Genomic DNA, 22,443 nt, shown 5'->3' on the forward strand with positions numbered 1-22,443 from the left:
TCACGCTCCCATTTATTTTGGAAGTGGATGCCAGCTATGGAGGTCTTGGGGCTGTGTTATCACAAGAGCAGGGCGGTAAGGTGAGGCCTATAGCCTATGCAAGCCGTGGTTTGAGGCCCACTGAGCGCAACATGCAAAACTACAGCTCCATGAAGTTGGAGTTTTTGGCGCTCAAGTGGGCGATGACCGAAAAGTTTCGGGAGTATCTGTTGGGCCACAAATGTGTTGTCTACACCGACAACAACCCCTTAAGCCACCTGTCATCCGCTAAGCTGGGGGCCACTGAGCAACGCTGGGCAGCCCAACTGGCATCCTTTGATTTTGAACTTAAATATCGCTCTGGCCGAAGCAATAAGAACGCGGATGCTCTCTCCCGCCAGCATCCCCCTGAGCCACAGGACATGCAAACGATGGTCCGTGGCACACTGCTCCCTAAGCCGTTGCAACAGCCCTTGCAGGTGCAAAAGGTGGGTGCAACACAAGCTGCCGTTGCAGCCTTGCCCCATCATCCCCCCTCTGACATTGTCACCCTCCAGTATAACGACCCTGTCATCAAAGAAGTTCTGGTTTTCTGGAGGCGTAAACAACATCCAAATAAAGAGGAGCGCAAGAATGCGTCTCACTTAGCCTTGGTGTTGCTTAGGCAGTGGGATCGGTTGGTGGAGGAGAATGGTGTGTTGTATCGCCAGGTTTTCCGGCCGGACGGGGCAGAAGCCGTGTTTCAGTTGTTGTTACCTGCTGCTTTAAAAGCAGACGTGCTGAATGAGGTTCACCAGGGGCATGGTCATCAGAGGGGTCGAGAGAACCTTAGAGCTCCTGCGGCAGCGGTGTTACTGGCCAGGCATGTCGGCTGAGGTGGCACAGTGGTGCCAGGCATGCGAGAGATGCCAGGTTGCCAAGGAGAGTCAACCGACTGCCCGTACCTTCATGGGGCACTTGCTGGCATCTCGGCCTAACGAGATCCTCGCCATTGATTTTACTGTTCTGGAGCCCAGCCGGAACGGCATGGAAGACGTCCTTGTAATGACTGACGTTTTCAGTAAGTACACGTTGGCTGTTCCGACCCGGGATCAACGAGCCACCACTGTAGCTCGAGTGTTAGTAGTTGAATGGTTCTCAAAATTTGGTGTCCCGGCCCGAATACATTCGGACCAGGGGCGAAATTTTGAGAGTTCCCTCATTCAGCAGCTTTGTGCTTTGTATGGCATAGAGAAGTCTCGCACTACGCCATACCATCCGTCGGGGAATGGGCAATGTGAGCGTTTTAATCGCACGCTTCACAACTTGTTGCGTACGCTACCAGTGTCACGTAAGCATGACTGGAGTTCCTGTCTGCCCCAAGTTTTGTATGCCTACAACACCACCCCGCATCAAGCCACCGGTGAGTCTCCTTTCCTCTTGATGTTTGGCCAAGAGCCTAGACTCCCAGTTGATTTTCTGTTAGGCCGTGTTCAAGATCCTGTTGGTGGCAGTGTTCACGAGTGGCTCCAGGAGCACCAAACACGCTTGCAGATGGCTTTCGAGGGAGCTCGGGACAGGTTGAAGGCTGCGGCAGAACGTCGGAAGAGGAATCATGACCAATCTGTCCGTGACATTCCCCTAAAGGAGGGCCAGTTGGTGTGGTTGCGAGATCTTACTGTTCGGGGGCGCCATAAGATCCAGGATCAGTGGGCCTCGGTTGTGTATCGTGTTTTGAGGGCACCGAAGGAAGGGGGGCCAGTTTACACCATAGCCCCAAGGGATGATCCAACCAGAGCCAGGCAGGTCCATCGTACTCTGCTGAAGGCTGTGGTTGGGGTCGACCCTCCAGGTAGTACCGCTGTCTCTCTTCCGTCTGCTGAGCAGCCTCAGTCAGAGGATGAGCTGTCATGTGATGGCGATTTGTTGTTCCTGAGGTCAGAGCATTCTCTGACCACTTCCCACCAAGCCGCAGCTGTGACTCAAATCACCCCCCAGTTATTGCTTCCACAGTCTGACCACGCTCCTTCTGTGCCACTCTTAGCAGTGGATCCTGCTTCTGAGATGGGTCCTTCCCTCCTTGTTGAAGAAGTGGCTGCACGGCGGACCACTAGATCTACTGCAGGTCAACATTCCAATGCCCATCATCTCCCACGGTCCGCAGGTGGGATGGTACAAAGAGGTGTAAACCTTCCTGGCCCAGTGTCTAACGCAGTTGCCGCTTTATTTCGACCGTGGCGGTAATTGTTCTTGGCTCATTGCTGGCTAGTTCATCGTCGGGACAACGATTCAATTGATGGGGGTAGATTGTAGCAGTATGAAGGAGCGTTTGATGGGTTTCAGCTGTGTGGCTCTTTCCAGCCAATCACTGTGAGGGAGCACCTTATAAAGGCAGGCATAGGGCACCTGGTTGTCCTCTTGCCTGACAGAGCCTGGGTCACGTGACTTCCTGGCGCCCTTCACTTCCGCCTTCACTTGGTTGCAGGTAGGCTGCCGGTTGCGACTATAGTCTGGTCTCACGTTGTCTCTCCAGTTTTCATGGTGGTCATTTTATTTTAGCAGGCTCGCTTGGGTGTTGCTGCTGGCCGCACGTTGCTCGCTGCTGGTTGTGTGCTGCTTAATGTCCGCTGCTGGTTGCTGTGTAGCGGATCGTGTTGCTCCACACCGTGCCGACCGTGATTGCCTGACTGGTATGTAGCACAGTGACTGTAGCTTCCTCCTCCAGCCACTCGTAAGTTGCTAATATCTGTTCTCTTATTGTAGGCTAAAGACACCTGTGTAGCGGCATAGCAACCGCTAACCTGCAAGAAATCGCTGCTGCTTTGCTTTGCCTTGCTTCACTTCGCTGCTTTGCTTTGCCTTGCTTCACTTCGCTGCTTTGCTTTGCCTTGCTTCACTTCGCTGCTTTGCTTTGCTTGGCTTCACTTCGCTGCTTTGCTTCGCTGCTTTGCCTCACCGCTAGCTGCCGTGCTGCTAACAGCTGCATTGCTTTACGTAGCTATTGCTTTGACTCATTGCTTGGCCTCACACTGCGCTGACACAGACTTTTATTTGCATCCGAGGTTGCGGGGCTTCAACGCTGTCTGTCTGGCTCCTGGCTGCTCACTACAGCTGGCTAAAAGTGTTAGCCTTCGTCCAGGCTTTCTTTAAGCGTTGCCGTGGCCTAATCGTTGCTCGGCAATCCCATACTGAACCGTGTACTGTCAACCCTGTCACTTGTTTTGTGTGTGTGCGTGTGTTTGAGAGAGTACAGTGGGAGAATTTATTCCATTCTTTGTGATTAGTAGTTTATGATCTTTTCTTTATTTTCTTTTGTAATAATTGGTCTCACTGCAACCTGTAATTCTGATTTGTTAGATTTATGGTTATTTTGGTCTTTGCAGGTTGCAGGTGAATTTCATTTGATGTAAATCTTAATTCTATTTTAGTTGTGTCAAATCTTAGATGTAAGATTAAGTCTTGGATTTCTTGTTTGATTCATTGTATTTAATGTTAGTGTTCTCACCTGCTGTCCTCTGATTTCCCCCATTCAGGTGCTGAGCCTATGGTGGTGGATTGGTGTCCTGGTGGCGGTGTCCCTCTTGTGTTTTGCACTTTTTTAGGTTGATTTTGCTTCACTGTTATTTACTTCACGTGTGGTGTTCCTGGGATCCCCTTTGTTTTGGACCCATCTCCCCCCACTAAGTCTCAGCCCTGATTGGTCCCCATTTTTGCCCCAGTGAGTGACTTCTTAATACATTTTTAAGACTATTTGAACTAAAATAAATAAATGTTTTGTACCCAGTTATGTGGTCTCTGCCTCATTGTGAAACGGACCTGAGTGCCTTGTTTTCATTAAAAGTTGTCCTTTAAAAGGTAAAAAGGTCCCTGGGTGAAACCCCCAGGGTGGCGTTGTTTGGCGTGAAATGCCGTAATAACTGAGTGCCGTCCAGAGCACGCACCTCGTGCCGCCACATAACCAAAACTTAAGAAAAGAGCCCACGCTATGTTGTAAATAGTGATATCAGTCTATAGGTGCCACATCTCCCAGGAGGTTTATCTTTTGTCATTTTTTTGGTTTGTTCAAGGTGAAAGGACCCAGTGTCTGGTGTATTATTAAGATAACCTAAGAGGAGTGGCCTGGTAACATCCCACAATTCTAGGAGCATGTCTGGAAGCAGACCCCTGAGGCCTGTATCGGGCTCAAAGCCCCTTTAAATTCTGAGAGAGTGGTGCCTCTCGGAATTGGTAGCTCAAGGCCTTTGGCATCCTCATTAGTCAACAAAGAGAGGTTGAGCTCTGATAGATATGATTTAAGGTCAGTTAGAGTGGTATCAGCTTTGTAGAGATGAGAATAAAACGATCCAAAAGTATCATTTATTTAGTCTGAGTCATGGGCAATAAGTCCTGATGGAGTCTGGATTGCATTATGGTGGGAAATGATTCATTTTATTTTTAACCTGGCAGTGAGAAGTCTACTTGAACTTTCACAGTGATTGTAGTATGTAAGTTCAGAATGGTGGATTATGAATTCAGCTGTAGCCTTGAGTGAGTGATTTCAGAGACAAGAGACTTAGTGAGTCTGTTCAAATAACTGATGCAATTGATCACAATCTGGTGTCTGTATTTCACTTTGTAGCTGCACGATTCTGTTTTTGGATGCATTTCACTAAAACACAAATGAAGAAGAATTCCCTCTTTTAATGCATTTAGTTGTTTCCCAAAGTATTTTGGGTCAAGATGCCATCTCTGAATCTTTCTTGAATTAATCTCTGAATTGTATTGAGTAATATGCCAGTTATTCACAGACTATGGATATGTGTGATTAAAGGTTTAATACTTATTACAGCCAGACATACAGTGTTATTTGTATTTGACGTCCTCCCTTACCAATCAGCAACCAGAATACAAGATTGACAGCAGGTTGGTCCAATAACAGTTCCCAAATTTCATTCTCACATTTATACAACCGTAAACAAAAAATACTTCTATGTATTTTACAGCTTTCACTGCCAGCCATGCTCGGACAAGAAATATGGAGTTTTCAGCGATATTGGAATCGGTTTCAAAGGAAATATAAGCACATTTCTGAAAGAAAAAAAACTGTTCGGAGAAATCAGAAAGAAGCAGTCAGAAAGATAATTCATAGTTTTCGTTTTGTTCGTTCTGCTGGAGGACATAACTTTAGCGGTAAGACCGGGACACAATACAGAGCAGCAACACAGTTGTTTTGGGCGACTGTGATGAATGATGAGTGTGATGTCCTGTGCTGTCGTGAAGTATGTACATTGACTGCTGCGGTAGCATAGTGGGTACAGCAGTTGCCTGCCACACGGGTGACTGGCGATCACATCCCGGAAGTGATACACATCGGTATTTTTTTTGTCTTGTATATTAGCCCACTGTACATTATTAGCCGGCCGGGGACACACCGGCCCATGTTAACCGATTGTGTCATTCACACACCAACAGCCAACAACAACAGACTTTTGCCATTTAATAAAAGGTTTTTTAAAGAAGTCTTGTAAGTCATTGTTTTATTGCTTAATTTTCATTGAATATAAGAAAGTAGGGATAAGTAGTTGATTTGTATAAAAAAACATGACACCGTGGACTGGTTTTCCTCTTGTCCTCCCCAATTTTTTCAGTCACCAGCCGCCCTCATGGTCCAGCTCCCATGTTAAAAAGGGGTATTAATACAGCAGCCATTAGAGAATCAGCTAAAATATTACTCTGAATAAATGATTGAGGTTTAAATTCCCTATTTTTTTAGCTCATTTTCCACAAAGAAGCGCGATTGGGTTATTAACACGTCATCAAGGTGCTTTATGGTGCAGCCTGCCGGTGCTGCTACCAGGACATTTTTTCCCTTACTCCCTCACCACCTGCTGTTTCCCCACCTGTTCCTCCACTTCTCCCCTTCCCCCCTCCTTCATCCCTCACCTCACCTCACCCCCCCCTCCTCCTTCTCTTACCCCTCCTCCACCACCAGCTCCTCTGGCTCTGCACCACTCCACCTGCATTCAGCACAGGTCCCAAGGTGCACCGGCATCCTCTGGTTTGTGCTTCCATGCTGTTCGGACTCTGCTGCACCACACTGCAGTCATTTTTTCCATACTGCTGCAACCAAACCTCGATTACACGAACAAGGGCAGTAAAGACAAACCCGCCACAACCCCCCATCACCCCCACTCTCCTCCCTCGCCACCTTCCATTCTCTCCATCTGTCTTTCTCTCCGTCTCTAACTCTCTGTGGTAGTTAGCGTTCTTCCCTCACTCTCCATCCCTCAATGCCCAGTCCTTTTCCCTCCAACCACCATCTGGTCCTCTCATTGTCCAGACTCAATTTGCTTCCATTTGGCTTTACTATAATACAGATTCTCTGTCCCATCTTCCTCCCTCTCCGCACCAAAACCATCTCTCTGTCACTGTCTCTCTCTCTCCTCGGTCTCAGTCTCTCTCTCCCTCTCTGCCCAGCAGCATCTTTATTCTAAGCAGCGCTGCAGTAAAACTCTCCCGCCCTTCTCTGTTTCCCCTGTCGATAAGAAGATGGAATTTTTATCAGTGTTAATAAAATCCTCTATTTTTATATCCTGCTGAAAAGAGCAGGGCCTCATCTATGCATCCACTCTCCTCTGTTGTTAATGTGTGAGGCTGTTAAAAACGTTTGTGTATGTGTGCGTTGAACCAAGAAGTCATGACAGAATACCAATGTACAGTATGGCCCAATCCCAATACACTCCTTGCCTCCCGCTTAGCCTCACTCCTCCACTTTGAACATTCATATCTAGAGGAAGTCTGTCCGGTCACGGTCCTTTTCTTTACAACAGGCAGAAAAAAATTGCTACTAATTTGCAGATGGCTCGGTAGCTAAAAAGCTAGCTAGTGATCATTACATTGTAATTTCTGTTGTTATTTCATAACAGTCCTACATTTTAATGAATTTGGAAGTCCAGAGCAAAGTTGCTGAACTTTATGGCTGACAGCCCATGGACTGCTAATCCCTGACCATCGAAACGTCATCAACATAAAAAGGCTCCTCACCGTAGAGCACAATTAAGTGCACTAACATTATGTTTCCATGTCCCATGTATTATTTTTTAAATTTGTGGCAGCTGTGCTTCTTTTCCTGATGGCCGCTGTTGCTCTCAGTCGTGCTGTTTTTATACTCAGTTTTTGTAGCTTAGCTTCCTCAGCTAGTCAGCCAACACTGTTTTATGCATTTGAACAAAGCTGAGTTATGGACGTGTGCTGCGGAGACAAGGATGTTTTTAAACCTGGCACAGGGATGTATGTCGGTGGTAATGGGAGTTTCCTCTGAGGGCTGACACAGCTGGAGATTCATGTCAGAACAACAGTGGGAAACAGCGGCAGCTACAGTGGTGAGTTAACACACAACGGCTGCCTCGCGACAAGGAGACACACTGCCTCAAACAATGATGTTATTGCCCATCACAGTGTTTCACACCTGAAGTGTGTTCCTTTCTGCTCCATTACTTACTAAGGTAACATGCAGTCTCCAGCAGTTGTCCACTCGCCGTCCCCGCAGCTGCCGTTCAGCCACTTTATCAGCCAACTTGAGTGAAGCTGTCCATCTCCCTCTTCTTCTGTCTCATCATAATTTCTTCTTTTTTTTTTTGCAAAGTAGTTCTCCGAAGATATTTGTTTTACACTCATTTTAGCTAGCTTGAGGGCTTATTTTTTAGGGTATACCGTGACTTAAACAGGTAGGTACGTGTCAAGTGCGCCAACAAGAGCAGACGGATGTTGTTAAAAGAGAATCCGTTTTTCAAAATAAAACAACTTTCCGAGTATGATCGCCAATATAACGGAAATAAAATAACGTATTTATTCTTTCTCTGCGGCCCGGTACAAAATGACCCACAGACCGGTATTGGGTCGCGGCACGGTGGTTGGGGACCCCTGTTTTAGATGACACACATGACTCAGCTGCTCCTAAGATAAAGATATTGAGAGCCTGTGAATGACGGCAGCACTACAGTCCATCATGTCAACATGACACATAACACATCGTGTTTTCAATTCTCATTCCATCAGTTCAACTTTACTTTATCTAAAGTTTAACATCAGCACTTCAGCTGAGTGAAAACGGAGTCAAGATGACGGAAGTGCCAATACAAGTAGCCCACGTATGATAATCTTGCAAGTCAATGAGATGGGCCGGACCAAACTGGCAAAACTGGAAACCTACCAAGCCTTGGAGAAGACTGGTCAGAGCACAGGTTGCTAGCCTATTAATCACCACGAAGGGCCATGTAATGAAACAGTGCTCTCTTTTCTGTGATGGCCTGATTTCATAGTGTGTAGTAAGTTGTAAATGAATCCTGAGCATCCATCCTCTTCTGTCTCCATCAGATAAATGGCGAATGGCATTGTCATCATACCATGATTGTCACAATAATGCAAGAAAAATCCCCAGAGCTGAAGATGCCATACTGGAAATGTCCGGTCGCTTCTGTTTATGTAAACACCATCAACGACTACTGATGATGTATTAAGGTCTTAAAGTGTTGTCCCATTTCAAAGGGGGAGATTTCAGCCACTTCCCCTTTTGACTCTGTTCTGAGGAGCACTAGGACACGAGGGGTAGGGACATGGGATTAAGCCTCAATGTCTTTGTGTGAATGAAGGTCTGAAGGGCCAAGCAAGAGAGTCAGTGGAGTGTCTCTTTGTGAGTTATATCTCATAATGTTGACTCCTATGAAGTGATTTTTTTTCATCATGTGATTGACAGCTTGTTGACATAAAGCTGGGATGAAAATCAACAACATGAGCTCTTGATGCTTGTGTAAGAGTCAGCCAGTGACGCAAACACACTCGCAGGGACTAGCAGAAGAAGGTGGAAATTCTGATTAAAGAGGGGAAAACATCCATCGTTGAGAAGGCAGCAATTTATACTGAATACTCTCTGTACTGTTTAAAAGCTGAGCCTGAACTTGCAACAAAAACAAAAGGAACAATAAAGCATTGAAATTTGTGTCTGCCCCTTCATTAAAATAATCACACACGTTAAGTCACTGTGAAAAGCAATTTTAAACACCTCAAGGTTACAAATGTATCCTGTGAAAGGTTTTCTTTTTTTGAGCAGCAATTATTTCTACCAATTGAAAGACACATAATCACCAACACTTCATACAAATGATAATCAGGAATGTCAAGCCTCTACAGCATGCAGCTATCACCTTTTTCACACATCCTGACTGTGACTTGGAGCGGCACGATGATCGCAACAGGTGTTGGGCATCATTAAAAAGGAAAGATTGTTGGCATAATGTAATTAAACCAATGCATACTCTTGAAAGTGGCGTCTCTCCTGACAAGGAAAAACGTATGGTTGTGTGAATGGCTACGACATCCAGATCACAGTGTTGTGGATTCATTAAGTGAGTGATGTGAAGTTTGTCTGTGGAAACGTGTACTGAGAAGGTTTTCAGTGGTGAAGTTGATGTGTGGGAGTGTGCTGCATCAGTGCCAAATGTTCTCCAAAGGAGGAAGAAGTTGGTTTACTCAGTTTACTGACAACACTGACTCACTGTGAGAAATCACACCCCCTCGACCGACATGCAACATTTTGGTCTTTTGCTCTGTTTTCTACTATAAAGGGTTTTTTTCATGCTCCAAAATAGCTCCAATGTTTGATGTGTTTGAGTGAATTCAGAGGTTTGTGTGGCACTATTGATTGTTACTGGACTGGCTCTGTTTATTTAAATGGGGACTTCACACATAAAGGTTCAGTTTACTTGACACCAAAAGTACAACTCTGTCTCAGCCTGTGAAAACAGTTGTGTAATATGTTTTGGAGCAGTTTTGTCACATCAGAGAAAATAACCCTGGCAATGCCATCAGGGGTTATTTTGGGCTTGGAGACCAGAGCTATGTGACAGAAAGCCTGCGGAGCTTTACCAGTTACAGACAGTTTGAAAAAGTGCTATTGGTTGTGTCGGCATGGAGACCACCAGGGAAAGAAGCTCAGTACATCAGCCCCTGCTCCTTCTATCCTCTCTCCTATAAGTCACATTTCTGTATGATTCATTAGTATGATCAAATACATTTTGAGAGAAACATTATCACTCAGTGAAGTATGTTTAAAATTGTGTATTTTTCAATGAACACTTGAACTGATGAAGGCACTGGCACATGACATGGTAGGACAAACTGTAAATGTAAATCATGCTTCTTCTTTCTTTTTAAAAAATGAACCAAAACACTGACAAAGAGGGAGATCTCGGTGGACAATAATCGGAATAAATATGAAACCAAATAAAAACAAAATAGACACGATAGTGACACTTGTACAATATATGTCTCATTCCCATTACATGGTTATGACCTGACTTTCATATTTGGACTCCACTGGTTTCAAAAAGAAGACAATGAAGTTGAGTATAATTTAGGGTGTGGCTCTTTGTGATTGACAAATTGCTACCACTGTTTGTTCCTGGGTCCAGTCAGGTCCAATCAGGATATCTTCTGCAGCTTCACCATCAAGTCCAAATATGGTCCCTTCTTTTTTGGTGACATGCAGTGAGGGAGTAACGGGTTGGGCCACTGAGGCGGGGCCACAGCCTCTGTACATGGAGTTTGTTCTCTACCAGCTGAACAACCTGTGACTCAAATATGGTTACTTCTGGCTGCAAAAAAAAAGATGGCAAGTCATAATAGTCATAATGCCAAACTCAAGGCCTCAAACAAGAGTCCAGTGGTTGACCTCACTGTAGGTTTATACATGCTTTGTTCCTTGAATCCTGTGTCTGGTTTGGTTTAGTTGGTCAATGAAAGATTTATAGATTTGTTTAAATGTTAATGAAGTAAACACAAAGCTTTCCGCTTCATGTCACTTTGAGCTTTTCCAGTAAGAAGCCAGAGCCACTGTCTTCTCTCGCTCTGACTACATCATTTGATGCCTAAATAAAACCAAAGCAAACATTAAAGCCAAAGCATGAGCCGTACTTTAATACCAACATGAGGACATTATGGGACAACAAGATAAAACATGTCTGCTCTGAGCAACTCATACATTTCCTGAGAATGTTGTGAAATCTCCTGTCCTTGTGTTGCTCACAGCATGTATTTCCTGTGTTAATAAGTAACGTGGAAGGGTTTGCTGCTTTGATGGTGCTCGATGGTTTTGTTTGTCTCTTTTGAGATCCTCAGCTTTATAGCAGTGCAGTGCTGAATCACCAGGGTGTTCCTTTAATCACTGAAGCATAATCACTGTCAATCATCGTTATAACAGAAAACTTACAGTGTGTGGTTGTTGTTCTGTACTGAAATGAGTTTCTCATGTTGAATCTTTGCACTTTTCTAAGCACTGCAGATTTGTTCTTGGTAGTATTTTGTGCAATTTATAAGTGTGTTATTGTAAGTAAGAACAGTACAGCCATTAAAAAGTAATCGTGCAATCCGATATTTCACCTCATGTAAGTTTGATCGGACCTCAGTGAATTACGGGATCAGGCAGATACAGAATATTTACAGCAAAGACAGAAAGTGTGGAATTTGAAGCGACTTACTGTGAAATTGAAAGAAAAAAATCATTTTCTTCTTTTATTCATTTTAAGCCTTTCTGTGTTTTTTTTTCTTCTTTCCCTCTTTTTAAACATAACTGTACCAATTCGTATGCATTTTAAATGTGTTATGTGAAGCACATTGTGTTTTCTTCATGCATGAAATGTAATGTATAGAAGCTGGACTTGCTCTGCCCTTTCTCACACTGAATAAGCCCTAAGACCAGAAATACTCTCTGACAGTGAGGAGAGCACAGCTCCTCCACAGATGTAATAGAGACTGTGGAGAGGAGGCAGAATAGCAATAGAAAGGAGGGACGAGAGACGACCGAGTGCGTGGGAACATCACAACCACATATCAGAAAGAAATTCTGTCTCTCCTCAAATTGACATTACTTATACACCAGTGCTACTTCTTTGGCATAAATGACTTGTTACTGAAGGCTTGTACGCGCCCCCTCCATCCTGACGTCTATCTGATTCCTTTCTGAAAATGACTCACTGAGCATAGAGAACATCTTTAGAAATAATCACACGAGTGAAACAGTAAAATGAGCCTCGTTTTGATTGTTTTCCAAAACAAAACAGATCCCGAGGTATCTTGCCGTTCTCTACCGCGCCCTGAGAGCTATTGATAATTAACAGTGGCTTTGTTTTTATTTGCTTCAAAGAACCAGAAGTTCTGTTCCTGCCCGGTCCCTTCAGCATCTCCTGTGTACCCGCAGCAGGATCCGCTCGGCTCTGATCAGTGTCACTTTGCTGCTTATGCATTCCATTTGGGACTCTGCTGCACCCTAATCTAAAGCTCCTTTCATGACACCACGCTGTCAATTAGGTGTATCGAGCTTCTTTTTTCCTCCCCACGTCAGCTGAGTCAGTGGGGTGTTAGAGCTTGTCGCCTCCATCTGGTCTCCATCTGTAATACCACAGACCAACAGAGGTCTCTTGCTCATTCGGGGGTTAACAGCCCACTGCTTTATACTAACACACACAATCTCTCCATATGCACATCTTAGATCTGTCCTTGTCTGACACATGGTCAGCCGGATTCTCAGTGAAACCCCCTCGACATTTTATCACCGCCTCAAGCCGCTGCACATGGTCTGCTGAGTAAAACAAAGTGGAATTGTTGGGATTATTCTCGCAGCCACCCGACTTTAACTCAAACGGATAGTTATTCAAATATACGTATCCCCCGACCAACTTATGAACCATGTCTGCCATGTGACGTCTTAATCCGTTCATACTTCAAAGTGACCTGAAAAGAGGAAGGCCCCACCTTTACAGTGTGAGACGAGCCTATCACAACAGTGCAGCTCCGGCTGTCTTTACACTGTGCTGCACATCGCTTTGACACATCAGCCCTCAAGTGTCCTTTATGAATATTTATTAATGTTCATGATTCAGATCTGTCAACTGTGATTACTCAATATTTATTAATTTCAGAAGACTTGCAGAGGCCTTTTGAAGTACAGAAAGTATCTCCCCTAAAAGACTGGCAAGTGCATCAGCTTTTATCCTAAATAAAAGAAGTCATATATCAAATTTAAATATATACATTAATACCTGTTTAAAGAGATGTCCTTCGTTGCCATGAAACGACAAGGTCATCTTTGTTCAGAGAGCAGCCTCACTGATGTCACGCCTGACTGATGCAGTGCAGGAAATCATTCAGTGTCAGAATAGGCAGCACATCCCTCAATAAGCACTTCCACTCTGTCCCGGGGCTAATCCGGAAAAGTGTTGCAGAGAACTGAGAGCTCCTCCTCACGAGTACAGAGCGGTTGACTGTGAGTTCTCTTGACTGTGTGATTCAGTCAGTAAACATAATCATGTAACAAGCAATATGAGGCTTCTACAGAACAGATGTAAACAGAAGTGTGAGGCAGTTTACATTTAAAGAAAAGTTCAGCATTACACACTGAGACAGTTTTCTTTTGTCTGAGAAGGACACGTTAAAACCTGAAGACGACCTTGTGTCCGTCATGATTACACACTGACATTTAACGGGTTGCTGGACCACCACAGAGCCACCACAGTGTCATAAAGCAATGTGATGAAGTGTGATGACAACAGACTGGTCACAGGACAACCATTGACCAAGATCTTCCCCCATTTCTGCTTGATACTCCATTTTGGCTCAAGTTACATGTTTTCACAATGAATAGAAAATGAAACACATTGGACTCAGTGTGGAAGGTTTCTGATGCCACTCTCACGCCTGCATGGTAAATACCATATTCCCTGAGATAAAAGCCGGTAGTCAGTTAGAAGCTGGGTCTCTGATAAGAAGAACGTGATGTCACTGTGTTGGTGTTTCACGTCATAGTTAATGTTGTTGCTCCGGGACCATCCTTTGTGTTTAGGGGTCGTTATTAAGTGACTCAAGGCTTCAAAACATTGTAGTCACACCTCTGGACATTTTCATCTCGACACCTTGAGACATGTCCAGATGTTTTAGTGGCGTCCACACTGCATGCTTTTTAAGGAGAGTATTTCCAACAGTTTTTGTGCTATTCTTCACAGGAAGTTGGATCTCCGCCTTAACAAGTCGTTTTTGTGCCTAAACAGCGCAGCGTGGGTGATCTAATAGAAAAATACATGTCAACCTAAAGAAACAGGAAACATCCAGTTTAACTTATCTGCTGTGTTGCAGCAAAGTGGCTAACGTTCATTATGGCGAGCGGATTATATTTTTTTGTTATTCTTAATCCTGCTAACTAAACTCTCTACATGCACAAGCACTTCAAATGTAACCAATGTAAAGTAAACACCAGAGTGTATTTATAGTTTGTACCTTTATGTTTGCATTTACCCAACTCTCTGAAGCAAAGACATTAATACTGCATGTGTGCCATAAAGTGATCAGGGCAGAAGCACAGGGAGTTTTATCATCATGAAACTGCCTCAGGATCATTTTTCAAAAGTGATTTTCAATAACCTGTGGAAATGTGAAATGTGTTTAAAAAGAGTTTTCTGAGTCCCGTCATCATCTACATGGATACGGTCTGCAGCGTTGTTCAGGCCGGGAGAAGTCGAGTGTGAACATGCAGGAGGAACACAGATGTGAAATCAGCTTTGCAGCAGGTTTATTAAGTGAATGGATTCCACTTACTGACACACTTTCTGCTATCAAGGGGCTTTCCTGAATGCACGGACATGAATTTTTAAAACAGCTTCAACATCACAGAATGAAAACCCATATAGCCACTTATAGCCGAGCTGCAGCAGAAGATGAAAACAAAAGCTATTTGATCTGAAGTTTCATTAACCAATTTCACAGCTCATATATAATTGACATCTTTTTTAACACATCACAAGGACATAAGGAAGATGGAACATTAGTGCATGTTTTGCCTTTATACACTGAAAAGTACTTCAGATGCAAGAAAGTCCATTTTCTGCTATCATAATTCTAAAGGTCAAGGAAAAGAAAAATCTAATTTGTTGCAGCCTTATCACGCCTTGTTCAATCTAAAAACTTACATTAACAGAACAACTTGAGCCAATCCCTTCACAAGATGAATAAACTGTTCACAGCTCACTTATAAATATCACTGCTGAGAACAAATGAAGTCATGACATGATGCTGACAAATTCATCCGGACGCTGCTTTTCATAACCATGGAAACATGAAGAAAATTGGATTTTAAACAGCTAAAGAACGCTTCAAGTAGGTCAGCGTTGTGGCAGTGCCAAAATCTGGTGTCTATAAAAGCTGAAGAGAGGAATCAAAGGGGTTTGAGCATTAAACTGGCAGTGATGATAAAGCCGGAGCAGACTCACTGAGGCACCACCTAAGCCTCTTTCTGAGCCAATAAAAAAACCTCGGAGAGATTTATTAAGGGATGTTTTCAACAAAATCTGTCAAAAAGTAAACTTATGAATGCATTTAAATGCAAATATTCTAATTTATTCAGCACTATATACCCCAGCACTGGCATGATACATGTGACAGAGCTATAAAAACTGCTGACGTTGCTTAGAAGCAGAAACAGGCAGTTTTTATAAGACATTCCCAGCGTCCCCTCCTTTTGTTTCCGAGGTTTCCCCTCAATCGAAGGAGGATGTGCCAAACTGCAGGCCTGTTATCTGGATGCTCATGCTGTGCACGCCATTCCCCGGCCCTGCTGCGAATCAATGGACTGTGTGGCAGCGTGGGCTGGGCCGGGCGGTGCTGTAAGATCTCGAATCAGTGGAAAAGCTGATTCCTATTGATCTGACTAAATCAGTGCAGACAGAAGCAACCATTCATGATTCTGGCAATGCATGGATCCTCCGTTGGGCTCTGACCTACATTACGATGACAAGTAAACACAACCTCCGAAGATACGTTGTCAGTCTTTCTTCCTATGTTCTCCTCCCTGTCCCGGGCTCACCGGCTGCTTCATGTGATTCATCCCCTCCCTCTCCTCCCCTCTCCTCCCCCTACAGTGTGGAAAAGCCATGTTTGTGCTAACTAGATTAATTAAAAAGTGTCTGTAAATGAGAAGTCTTCTTCTGGTGTCTTGTAGCTGTGAGGCACTGTGGTGGTTTCCGCTGCTGAAGACGATTAGTGTTGTGCATCATCACATATTTCTTAGTTGCCCACTGTTGCAATTTTATGCCGGAGTCATTTCTGCTACGTTTAGGGGATAATCAGCATTTGTCCTGGAGTGCACAAATCCGTCTCTGCCCTTTCACTCTTCTCTCTTTTGCTGTCTAAAGCGTTGTCTGAGAAGAAGTGATACCCTGGCTTCTCTCACCCACACAGCTGTTGATGTAGGAGGTCAGAGTTTTGAGCTTATTTCACACGTACAGTCACGGTATTAACACACAAGCATCTGACTGTAGCTCTGAGTGTGAAAGCAGACAAATGACGACCTTGTGACTGCTGTTCATGCAGTGCTTTGAAAAAAAGATGTGTTTCCATGACAATGTGCACGCTGATGCACCCTTGAATTACACGGAATCGTTGAAATCAGCGCTAACACTAAATGTGTAGTAACAACAACTTGTGTGGCCGTGCTTTATCTACCATTAATAGTGTGGAATACTGTGGCCTGTGTATGTAAGGGTCTTAATTTATACCAACTTAATGCGCTGAGCCTGAAATCTTTTATTCAACTCATATCTTTAGACCTCCATGTAGAAAGGGCTGGCCAATCCTATTTTATCAAATACATAAAATGCCCAAGTAAAATAGTTCCTGTCAGTGATTTGGAGAAAGTCGTCCACCCACATGGATGCAGGACCCAGGGGTGCTGAGGGAGCTGCAGCGTGAACCGAAGCCTCTCAAACAAATTTGAGAAAAGGAACGTGTCGATAAAAAAGTCTGTCGCTAACCTACTGACATAGACTGAACCCCTCAGCACCCCGCTGTGACTGACTTCCCACAGCCCTGTCCACGCGTTTGTTTCATCTCTCCTCGACAGCTGCACTCCCTGTATACCTGTCTCCATAAACAGTCCCTCCACTGCCTCTAACTCATGCTAAAAATGCTAAAATGCTGCAGCTCAACGCTCAAAAAATGTGTCAGCATCACAGCTGTTTTGGCCTCTATGCTGTGGTTCCCTGTGTCCTTTACAGTTTAATTTATTTTAAATTACTTTTGAGGTCCTATCAGGTTTATAAAGCAGAACTCTGCTCTCAGAATCAAAGTCACAGCTAAAAGCTGACGGTTCCTTTGTTGTTTACATTGACAGAATCAGCACAAACACACTCTTCCTTAACTGTTGCTTTTCTTTATTACTCAGAGGGATTCTGCTGTATGATATTAGCACTTCATCTGTGTTTCCTCCACTTTTTCTTTTCACTCTATATCACCAGGAGCACCGTCTGAGCTGTCAACACCGCAAGAGGTCCTTGTTTAATGTAAACAGAGAAGAGAAGTGTCTGCAGCAGCAAACAGCACTCTGATGCTCGGGGACATGAAATGAGAGTGAAACTAGGTCTAAACACTCGTGTTGCTGCTCTTCAGGAAGAAGAGCTTTAAAGTGAAGAAAAGAAAAAACAATGGAACAATCTGCCTCAAATCAAAAGTGTTTCAAACAAGGTCATTATAGATTAAAGTCACTGCTTGAAATAAGTGATGTAAACTATTTCAGTTTTGAGAAATGCGTTTAAGAAAGTTGTTTTAGAGTTTGTAATTATCAACTCAACGTGCAGAGAAACATCGGTGAAGCTTCAGCTTGATTCAAAGTCCATTCACAGTTTTGAACCGGTGGATATGGTCAGCTTCACTTCTTCCCATCATTCAGCACCTTCTGTGGCTGCAGACCAGCAGCAGTGACCTCAATCATAACAACCGTTTTCACTAACCCGTCACTCTTTGACTCTGTGATCTCCAGCAGTCGCCTTGGGAGCAAATGAGTCTGACACCAACATGAGCAGACAGTTCGTCCCAGAAAATCCTGACATTTCTGGTTGCTGTGACACGAGTCTGTTCGCTGACTGAAAGCACAACTTTGTCTGTCTTTGCAGCTCTATTTACCACAACCTCTAATCATTCAAACCATCATTCATTCTCAGATTCGTTTCTGGACACTTTTTCATTTAACAGCTAGTTGCACCCAGAAGGATGTTTGAGATTAGTGTCTTATTTGGTGCTTTTTATGTGAATCTGAACAAAAGATTGAATCACTGAATTTCCCATTCAGTGAAACAAAGTACATAGCCAGCAGGAAACACAAGCAGTAAATACATCCCACATGAAAACTGCAAAAAAAAACAAAAAAACACTGAACAACAAACTTTACTTCATCCCGGGTCCTTCTGTCATTTTTATAACATCCTCTGACAATAACTTGCACTTTGAAAGATCCATGTTTTCTTTAGAGTTTAATTTCCATCCTTTTTCATCATTAAATTATTTTGTATTACTTCTTACATGCTGATTTGACCATATTTAACTCAGCAGGTTCCAGAGGTTGCACATAATTGGCACTTTCCCACCTGGACAGCAAGGTGTTACTGTAGTTGCAATTACTGCTGCTGACAAACAGCTGGCTCGACTCCCGTGTCAGATTCATTGTGAATGCAGCCATTGGTGTTTTTCCTAATCAACACTAATTATTCATGAAGGAATCAACTGGTTAGTGTTACACCTTCTGCTCTCAATTTACCAGCCACAGTAACAAACAGCATGTTGACCTCTTCTACCACATTTGGTTTTCCTCCACCTCCTGCTGCTCTCAGGACAGCACAGCTCCATTGATGGGCAGTTTGCTCCCATCGTGAGGGAGCAGCATGATGCCAAGCTTGGTGGAAAAAACAGAGCAAGGAGGTCTGTCTTCAATCCCAAAGCCAAGAACCAATCTGACCTGACACCATTTTGCAGGGAGACAGTTCATCTTCCACATGGCCTGCAATGTATCCTTTTCATTTCATCCAGTCTGAGTTAACTCCATTGATGACCTGCGAATAGATTTAAATAAACACACCGGTGGCACAACAAAGATAAACAGATGGGGCTGGAGATTTAACAGTTTTCTGTTTCAGCCCAGTCGCCAAATTAAAATGGTGGCATTGTGCATTTCCAGCCCTTTCTCACTCCCAACGCATTCCATACACCAGCCTGGTGACACTGTTGGTATCGCTCTAACATCAGCAGCGTCCCTCTAGTTTGGTAGTAACAAGAACAAGAACAGGGGGAACAGGGAATGTCGGGGTGGTCGGGTGGGTCGTACAACAGACTGTCCCTCCAGACAGGGTTGGGGTCCTGTCTGTGACCAAGAGACAGAAGTTTTTTATCGTTAAGTTACATTACGTAAGTGAATTAATGACCTAACTTAATTTAGGTTATGTAAGTTACATCACTTACGTTACAAGATGAGAGAGGTTATTCTAGTCAAAGTATGAAATTTTCCTAAACCAACCACACTGTGTTAGTAACACAAGTCAAAAAGTCATATGTCATAATATTTGAAGTGCTTGTCAGCATTGTTTTGAAAGTCTAACCAGGTATTTTATATATCGTAACTATTGCTAGCTTGACCTCAGAGCCTTTATTTTGAAAGCCTCACATATCATAACAGCATGTCTATGAGCTGATGTATGAGCAGTTAGCATTTCTGCAAAACACAATTATGTCCATGTTGACATTTGCAGAAAGTGTGGCATATTAAGTTCACATGATATGCTTATTAGACAGCGCTGACATTAGGAGGTGGAGGGGACAGTGGTGGTGTTACTGGAAGCCAACATGGCTGCCTGCATAGTGCTGTGGATGACAGCAGCCCAGCTAAGATACAAGCTTTTCAGCACCACACTTTAAGTCTACAGACTTCAAATATTTATATCAGCACAAGTTGTACAGTATATTTACAGAGTGATGTGTGAAGGCTTCTTCTGTCTGTCACTTGTGCTGCTGCACCTTATTTCACATAGCGTGTGGAGTCTTATTTTTCTCCACCTTCACAACCTAATTGTGTGAATTTGACAGCGTTGGGTTGAAAGTGTTGAGGTTTATTTAAGCCAACATATATATTACCACATGAAGACTTTCTGTGTGTGTGTGTGTGTGTGTGTGTGTGTCTGTGTGTGTGTGGTTTGTCACTTTCTAATCTAGTTGTCAGTTTATATCTGCACATTATAACTTCCTGTACATTTAGTGCACTTGGCAGATAAACTGATTGTGTTAGAACTGTTAAACTAGAGAATGGATGTTTTCGGTGCTAAACGCTTGTTGCCACGGTGGTATGATGTTATTCATTTTCGCTCTGCATTGCAGAGATTATAAGTCAGCTAACAGTCAGGCTTGTACCGTGCTGTTCTGTCTTTGTCCTGACACTGGCCTGTCTTGGTTTCTCTGAGTGACACTCAGCCAAAGCTGCACACACTGTAACTACCCGCTCCTCAGGCAGTTTGCTCTTGTTGCCTGTGGAAGGAGACTTAACTTCATGCATGCCAAAAATTATATAACTATATGTATGTATATAAAACTATATATTTATAAATAAAACTATATATTTATAAATAAAACTATATGATAATACTACAGTACACATCACAGTCCTGGAGGATTCTATAGCACTGTTTCTAATGCATTTCTATGATATAACACAGTAGGTTGATGGTAAATTGCTGTAATATTTCACACTGCACTATTATTAGTCTTGCAGTACAGGTTCTGGCCATACAAGGCAACAATAAGCACAGTGGTGCTGAGCAGAACTTTTAAGCGAGGAAGAAGGCTATCTTGGACTTTACCATAAAAATGTACAGTGAGATCGGGACATAGTTCTGGAGAAGAAGCCTTGTTCAGTCCTATGAAAGCTGTTCAGTGGTGCTTGAAGTCAAAAAACATTTCCTGGGTATGAAAATACTTCAGTGTTGTGCTAACTGTTGATTTAGTGCCGGCTAACTTGAATTGGGATAAAATGAAAAATAGTATCCGCTGTTTTAAGGTGCTTCTTTCACAATGTTAGCTTCTGGAAAAAGTGCATCACATGACGATTGTAATTACACCGTTTGGCCACTATGAAAACTGGCTTCAAAGCCTGGTGCCGTTCCTGCAGGCTTAGATTTGACCAGATATATTAAGGCTGAAACCAAACACCCAGGAGCAACACTGGACTTTGTAGCCTGTTTGACATAGTGGGCAAACTGTGAAATTACAACATCATGTGCAGAAGTCTTTAGTGTGCACGCTTTATGAGCTGCACAACATGCAGCATTTGTTTACGAGGGAAGTTGAACTTTTGTTTTCATGCTCCACTGAGCTGCTTTCATTACAATAAATGGGGCCCAAAAGCTCTATCCAGATTTTTCCTTAGATGATCTGTGGCTGGAAAAGTTGTTTTCAATATGGTTCATATATCTGTGATGAAATTGTATTATTATTATTGATTAATTATAAGAATGTGAAAAATAGGAAGTTCCCACATATGCAGGGCAGGAACCAACATACTTTGTGTCTTTTCCTGGCTTTGTATGCACATTTTGTCCTTATTGTTTGTTGTTTTGCTTCTTCTCATCATTTTCTTGCATGATGTACCCCCTGAGCACTCACTTCCATGTTTTCTCCACCAGACCAGTTTGTAATATAAAAGGCCACAATCTGAGTCTGAGGTTTAGGTGGTTTTTAGGCTGTAAAATATCAATACGAAGCCCATGTGTTGCAGTAAAATGTGAATGTAAAAATGTGTAAAAGACAAAAACAAATTTGTTTCCACTGATGTCAAACTACAACAATGAACCTTAAAAACAGCCAATCATAAACCTGTTGATCGTGCTGCATAGTGCACAACTGGCTATTTATATGAGCCTATTAGCACGTAACATCACAAGACAGTTTCATTTTCCCTCCTCAGAAGTTATGTGAGAACTCACTAGCAATTGAGCTTGTGAAGTTGGGATTGATGCTGATATAAATAATCTATATGATGATAATCTGTGAAAGTGACAGCTGTGGTTGATGAGAGTCCCTACTGTGCCCCTCTTTAAGAACTTTCATTTGCAGACTGCCAACCTGTATGTATTTTTAGTCCAACATCTGCTGGTACGTCTTGTCGCTCCAAAAGCTTGTGACGCCTTGAGAATGTGTCCAATCGTGCAACACGACTCCTGTCTGAAAACTAGAAGCTGCAGCAAAGTGCTAACTGACGAGGACTTTATCTTTCCCGTCCTTCCTCCTCACTCCGGCTCGCAGTTTCCTCAAGTGAAGACTGGTGAGTGTGTGTGTGTGTGTGTGTGTGTGTGTGTGTGTGTGTTGGGGTATTAGGATTTTTAATAATGTCCTGAAAATGAACCAATTGAAAAATACTTGTTTTTTGGCCACAAAGACCGTTTTCAGGCATAAGATAGTACTCAACAACTTTCATCAAGGTTGGCAGGTCTACACATGCTGTGTCACTTTGTCTACAGAATATAAAGGGCATGTTCAACACCCATGAAGTCACCTTCTTAAAAGTCTCATTTTCGCATGAGATGTGCAAAACCTGTCTTTGGATGAACCAGCCGACATGCTCAACAGCTGGTAAATTGCTACTGAAATTGT

General features: G+C 43.3%; 1 protein-coding gene and 1 long non-coding RNA gene across 6 annotated transcripts in view; one reads left to right on the forward strand and one right to left on the reverse strand.

Annotated features, from left to right (window-relative positions):
• Window positions 1-22,443, reverse strand: part of tspan4a (tetraspanin 4a) — a 190,329-nt gene that overhangs the window by 132,124 nt on the left and 35,762 nt on the right. The gene's annotated exons all lie outside the window — the stretch shown is intronic.
• LOC115580473 (uncharacterized) lies at window positions 2,258-3,745 on the forward strand. 2 transcript variants are annotated; one of them, XR_003983862.1, is made up of 2 exons: window positions 2,258-2,443; window positions 2,518-3,745. It is a non-coding gene; the product is annotated as an uncharacterized LOC115580473 (long non-coding RNA). The 2 variants fall into 2 exon arrangements; XR_003983863.1 differs by having other exon boundaries at window positions 2,521-3,745.

The sequence above is a fragment of the Sparus aurata genome, chromosome 4 (assembly GCF_900880675.1).
Source record: "Sparus aurata chromosome 4, fSpaAur1.1, whole genome shotgun sequence".
Lineage (NCBI taxonomy): Eukaryota > Metazoa > Chordata > Actinopteri > Spariformes > Sparidae > Sparus > Sparus aurata.